Source organism: Platichthys flesus, chromosome 21, assembly GCF_949316205.1.
Source record: "Platichthys flesus chromosome 21, fPlaFle2.1, whole genome shotgun sequence".
NCBI classification, from domain to species: Eukaryota; Metazoa; Chordata; class Actinopteri; order Pleuronectiformes; family Pleuronectidae; genus Platichthys; species Platichthys flesus.
The window spans coordinates 19,915,563-19,922,841 of record NC_084965.1 but is presented as its reverse complement, the minus strand read 5'-3'; positions in this window follow the sequence as shown (position 1 = coordinate 19,922,841).

Genomic DNA, 7,279 nt, shown 5'->3' with positions numbered 1-7,279 from the left:
TCCTGAATTGAACTGTGTTAAAGGGGTTCACATGGAAAATATATGTTCAATTATGTAAAGGGTGATTTTTGTTAATATTATACTAATGGAGATTTAGCACTTGCTACACATTGTAAGAGCAGCTGTTCAAAGGAGCACTACGTCTTTTAAGGCTCTTTATTCAGAGTCACGGTGTTGATGTCCTGTCACGTGTTACAGTGAAAAATAACCGTGTCTCCCACCTTCAGTATTTAAATCGTTAATCTCAGACAGACTTCACTGAATTCTTTTGTTAAATATGAGTAAGTCATAGCCTTGTACCTTTACTAGAATAGACAGTGTCATACAGAGTTGTGGGCTTATATGCACTACCTATTTCCTAATCTGAAATGATTATGCTCTGATTAACTTTGAACTAATATTTTATTTTTACCATTTAAAAGTCTGTTAATTACTTAACCTGGCCCATGTATGACTTTACATATCTGTGTATTGGTTTCATGTTCCTCTAGAAGGTCCAACTTGACACACAACTTGAATCCAACCAGACTGAACACTGACTCCAGGTACAGACCTGATTTCATTACTTAAAAACAATCAAAGTATTGCACATAATACATAATGTATTAAATTATAATGCAATACTTTTAATGTGAAATAGCTCCATTAAAAACATTCATTGTCATGGTAGTGCACGTTTTAATCCAAAAGCATATTCAAATACACAGTTGAATATCCACAGAAAATAAGATTACACACTTTGTTCATATGTAACTCTTCCTCTACAATAATGACGATCACTTTCATGTTTCCTATCATTTTATTAGGGACAGACGAGCCTGAAGGACACAGCTGTGATGACCATGTTCTGTCTCTTATGGCAAAGCAGAAATATAAAACACTGGGTTCTTATCTAAAGTGTATCAAATCAGATCTCCACCATGTTGCTGCTGAGGACATCAGGTGCTGCAGTTCTTCATCTATGAAGAGAAAAAACGCACTGTTAAAGAATGTTTTGTGTTGTGTATAAAGCACAACAGATTTCAGATAGAACTGTTGTACTGTGGTCTTGGTTTATATCCTCATGGTGAAATGTACATATTTTAAGTCCCTTCTGATAAAAGTGCTGAAAGAAATACAACATTGTACAAATACTTAAAATGTCTTTCTACCTCATCAGTACTATTCAAGGTGATAATCTCCCACAGACCTATTGATAACAGTCCAAATCAAGTCTTTCCACTTCTCTCAGTGTGAAAACATAATTCTATAATTAATTTGAGAACTTCCTCAGTGTGAAAACATAATTATATAATTAATTGGAGAAGTGTTTACAACACTGATGTGTGGACATTATAATGTTATCACTACTGTCTAATTCACTCTACAACTCCATGACAGACTAAATAAACAATGTGAAAATAGTAATGGCGGATATACCATCCTGTATCAGAATATTGGTGAAACAGTTACTATCACATGAAACGTACACGTGTAGCGTATTGATAGTAACTCATTAAAAAAAATAATGTCACAACCAAAACAAGACTGTCGAGTTATCTTGCTTCAATCTGTTCATTAGACGTGATAAATAAATGGTAACTTTTATAACAATTACATATTACAAAAAACTTGAGGCATGTAAGCATATGATGATAGATAAAGCAATAGGTTATGTTGGATAGTTTCAAGGTTACTTACCTCTAGTTCAGCAGCAGCGGCTGGCCAGAAGAAGTGGAGCAATCTTCCTTGCCGCACAGGGCAAACGCAGGCAATGTGGAGACGAGCGCTTGGTCATCGAACGTTCTCTCTTCCCCGACCGCAACAGACTTGAAATTGCCTGTGCTCGGGCCCGTTAGTGCTACAACGTAGCCCTAGTTATTATTATTTTTCTTAGCTTAAATGAATTGGCTTTTTGAGGGCTTTAATGTGCTCAAAAAGTTGTAGGAGTTTGCATCAAATTCGAAGGCGGCGTAAAATTACGTATTCTGGAGTATTTTGAAAAGGGCGTGGCAAAATGGCACAAGAGCGCCACCTAAGGAAAAGCCCCTCATTTAGCATTCACCGATCCTCAAAAAAAACATAGACTATTGTGTATCATGAGTAGTTGCACAAAAAAGTCCATCAGTGCATTATGAATAACGCAACAGGAAGCCCGCCAGTTTGACTTTAGTGGCCATTTTGGTCATATTCCATATTTTTTCTTTGATGTACTTGTCGTACAGCTTTCATCAGATCAACTTCAAATTTAAACGATCGTCATCACAACAAATTGGAGATCTAAAGTTATTGAAGGATTACGTTTTAGCAAAACCGTCTGACCGTGGTGTGGCGTTAAAGTTTGATGAAACGCCATCAAAACACAAGCTTCCATATTTCAGACATATTTTGTCCAATTGAGTCCAAACTAGACACATACGACAAGAGTCGCCACCAGAAGACATCGGTGCAGAAATTGTGACTTACAATCACAGCGCCCCCTGGTGGCAACAGGAAATGTCTTGTTTTTAAGACGTGTTATGTTTTTATGTACTTCTCGGAGAGCTTTCATCAGATCAACTTAAAAATTAGATGAGACTCTACAAAACAAGATGAAGATCTAAAGTTATCAATATTTAAACTTTTCATCATACCGTGTGACCGTGGTGAGGTCTCAAAGTTCGACTAAACGCCAATATAAGCGAGCTTCTGTAACTTAGACATATTTTGTCCAATCGACTCCAAACTACACATATAAGACAAGAGTCGCGACCGGAAGACATCTACCTAGAAATCATGACTTAAAAGGAAAGCGCCCCCTGGTGGCATCAGGAAATGTCTTGTTTTTGTACATCGTGCACTTTGATTTATTTGTCGGAGAACTTTCATCACATCAATTTAAAATTTAGACGGGTGGCATCACAACAAGATGGAGATCTAAAGTTATCAAAGAAACAACTTTTCGACACACCGTCTGACTGTGGCAAGGCGTCAAATCAGCTCACCATGACACACGAAAACGCTTAAAGGGGACATATTCGCTTTAAAGGGGACATATTATTTCCATTTCAACACAGTTGATATGGTTCCTTGGGGTCTTAATGAAACGTCTGTAAAATATTTTGGTAAAAATACCCCAAGGATAATTTAAAACAGCACCTTTTTACTCTGTCTAAAACAGACCTCCTCAGATCAACCTGTTTTGAAGGCCCCGCCCCCCTCTCACCCCGCCCCCATCTTACCCCAGCCCCTTTAAACCCCTCTCATCCCTCCCCCTTCTCACCCCTCCCCCCTCTCATGGAGGTGTAGGACATGTGCTTGAATGTGTTGTCACTACAGAATGCATTCAACATCTATAGGGCAGATTGTGGGCCTCGTGAAAATTTACGTATTCTGGGGTATTTGGAAATGGGTGTGGCAAAATGGCTCAACAGCGCCACCAACGGTGCTTTCCCTCATTTACGGAGAAACACCTCATTTAGCATTCACTGATCCGCACGAAATTGAAGACAGTTGTGTATCATCACCAGATGCACAAAAAACGCGTTCGGAGCAATATGAAAAACGCAACAGGAAGCACGCCATTTTCGATTTCGTGGCCATTTTGGTCATATTCCATAATCTTTTACTTTGATATACTTCTCGTACAGCTTTCATCACATCAACTGAAAATTTAGACGAGTGTCATCACAACAAGATGGAGATCTAAAGTTATCAAAGAAACAACTTTTCGTCACACTGTCTGACTGTGGCGGGGCGTCACATCAGCTCGCCATGACACACGAAAACGCTTTAACTTCCGTGTTCATGGGTCCATCTCCCTCAAACTACATGTGTGTATCATCAGCCCCCCTCCCTTGAAGATATTCAGATGGTTTTAAAGAATGGGCGTGGCAAAATGGCTCAACAGCGCCACCAACGGAGCTTCCCCTCATTTATGGAGAAACACCTCATTTAGAATTCACTGATCCTCACGAAATTGAAGACATTTGTGTATCATCACCAGATGCACAAAAAACGCGCTCGGAGCAATTTGAAAAACGCAACAGCAACCCCGCCATTTTCGATTTGGACCATATTTCCATGTTTTTTATTTTCAAGTACTTCTTGGAGAGCTTTCATCAGATCAACTGAAAATTTAGACGAGTGTCATCACAACAAGATGGAGATCTAAAGTTATTGAAAGATCAATTTTTCGCCACACCGTGTGACCGTGGCGAGGCCACGCGACCTGATGACATCAACAAAGACAACATGACTTAAAATCATAGCGCCACCTGCTGGCTACAGGAAGTGAAGCGTTTATCTTGCAGCAGTGCGCAAATGCATGCAGCGCTGAGACGAGCGCTTGGTCATCGAACGTTCTCTCTTCCCCGACCGCAACAGACTTGAAATTGCCTATGCTCGGGCCCGTTAGTGCTACAACGTAGCCCTAGTTAGGGCCCGAGCACCGAAATCGGTGAGAGGACCTATTGAAATTGAAAAGATTATTATTATTATTATTTTTCTTCGCTCAGTGAATTGCCTTTTTGAGGGCTTTAACGTGCTCAAAAAGTTTCTAAAGTGTACAGTAAATTACAAATGTGCGCAAGTTTACGTTTTCTGAAGTATTTTGAAAAGGGCGTGGCAAAATGGCTCAAGAGCGCCACCTACGGAAAAGCCCCTCATTTAGCATTCACCGATCCTCAAAAAAAACATAGACTATTGTGTCTCATGACAAGATGCACAAAAAAGTCCATCAGTGCATTATGAATAACGCAGCAGGAAGCCCGCCAGTTTGACTTTAGTGGCCATTTCGGTCATATTCCATATTTTTTCTTTGATGTACTTGTCGTACAGCTTTCATCAGATCAACTTCAAATTTAGACGATCGTCATCACAACAAATTGGAGATCTAAAGTTATTGAAGGATTACGTTTTAGCAAAACCGTCTGACCGTGGTGTGGCGTTAAAGTTTGATGAAACGCCATCAAAACACAAGCTTCCATATTTCAGACATATTTTGTCCAATTGAGTCCAAACTAGACACATACGACAAGAATCGCGACCAGAAGACATCGGTGCAGAAATTGTGACTTACAATCACAGCGCCCCCTGGGGGCAACAGGAAATGTCTTGTTTTTAAGACGTGTTATGTTTTTATGTACTACTCGGAGAGCTTTCATCAGATCAACTTAAAAATTAGATGAGACTCTACAAAACAAGATGAAGATCTAAAGTTATCAATATTTAAACTTTTCATCACACCGTGTGACCGTGGTGAGGTCTCAAAGTTCGACTAAACGCCAATATAAGCAAGCTTCTGTAACTTAGACATATTTTGTCCAATCGACTCCAAACTACACATATAAGACAAGAGTTGCGACCGGAAGACATCTACCTAGAAATCATGACTTAAAAGGAAAGCGCCCCCTGGTGGCATCAGGAAATGTCTTGTTTTTGTACATCGTGCGCTTTGATTTATTTGTCGGAGAGCTTTCATCACATCAATTTAAAATTTAGACGGGTGGCATCACAACAAGATGGAGATCTAAAGTTATCAAAGAAACAACTTTTCGACACACCGTCTGACTGTGGCGGGGCGTCAAATCAGCTCACCATGACACACGAAACCGCTTAAAGGGGACATATTCGCTTTAAAGGGGACATATTATTTCCATTTCAACACAGTTGATATGGTTCCTTGGGGTCTTAATGAAATGTCTGTAAAATATTTTGGTAAAAATACCCCAAGGATAATTTAAAACAGCACCTTTTTACTCTGTCTAAAACAGACCTCCTCAGATCAACCCGCCCCCATCTTACCCCACCCCCTTTCACCCCTCTCATCCCTCCCCCTTCTCACCCCGCCCCCCTCTCATGGAGGTGTAGGACATGTGCTTGAATGTGTTCTCACTACAGAATGCATTCAACATCTATAGGGCAGATTATGGGCCTCGTGAAAATTTACGTAATCTGGGGTATTTGGAAATGGGTGTGGCAAAATGGCTCAACAGCGCCACCAACGGTGCTTTCCCTCATTTACGGAGAAACACCTCATTTAGCATTCACTGATCCGCACGAAATTGAAGACAGTTGTGTATCATCACCAGATGCACAAAAAACGCGCCGGAGCAATATGAAAAACGCAACAGGAAGCACGCCATTTTCGATTTCGTGGCCATTTTGGTCATATTCCATAATCTTTTACTTTGATATACTTCTCGTACAGCTTTCATCACATCAACTGAAAATTTAGACGAGCGTCATCACAACAAGATGGAGATCTAAAGTTATCAAAGAAACAACTTTTCGTCACACTGTCTGACTGTGGCGGGGCGTCACATCAGCTCGCCATGACACACGAAAACGCTTTAACTTCCGTGTTCATGGGTCCATCTCCCTCAAACTACATGTGTGTATCATCAGCCCCCCTCCCTTGAAGATATTCAGATGGTTTTAAAGAATGGGCGTGGCAAAATGGCTCAACAGCGCAACCAACGGAGCTTCCCCTCATTTATGGAGAAACACCTCATTTAGAATTCACTGATCCTCAGGAAATTGAAGACAGTTGTGTATCATCACCAGATGCACAAAAAACGCGCTCGGAGCAATTTGAAAAACGCAACAGGAACCCCGCCATTTTCTATTTGGACCATATTCCATGTTTTTTATTTTCAAGTACTTCTTGGAGAGCTTTCATCAGATCAACTGAAAATTTAGACGAGTGTCATCACAACAAGATGGAGATCTAAAGTTATTGAAAGATCAATTTTTCGCCACAACGTGTGACCGTGGCGAGGCGTCAAAATGTGACTAAACGCCATCAAAACACAAGCTTCTGTATCTTGGACATATTTGGTCCAATCGAGTTCAAACTACACATGTAAGACAAGAAGCGTGACCTGATGACATCAACAAAGACACCATGACTTAAAATCATAGCGCAACCTGCTGGCTACAGGAAGAGAAGCGTTTATATCGCAGCATTGCGCAAATGCATGCAACGCTGAGACGAGCGCTTGGTCATCGAACGTTCTCTCTTCCCCGACCGCAACAGACTTGAAATTGCCTGTGCTCGGGCCCGTTAGTGCTACAACGTAGCCCTAGTTATTATTATTTTTCTTAGCTTAAATGAATTGGCTTTTTGAGGGCTTTAATGTGCTCAAAAAGTTGTAGGAGTTTGCAGTAAATTCGAAGGCGGCGTAAAATTACGTATTCTGGAGTATTTTGAAAAGGGCGTGGCAAAATGGCTCAAGAGCGCCACCTACGGAAAAGCCCCTCATTTAGCATTCACCGATCCTCAAAAAAACCAAAGATTATTGTGTATCATGACTAGATG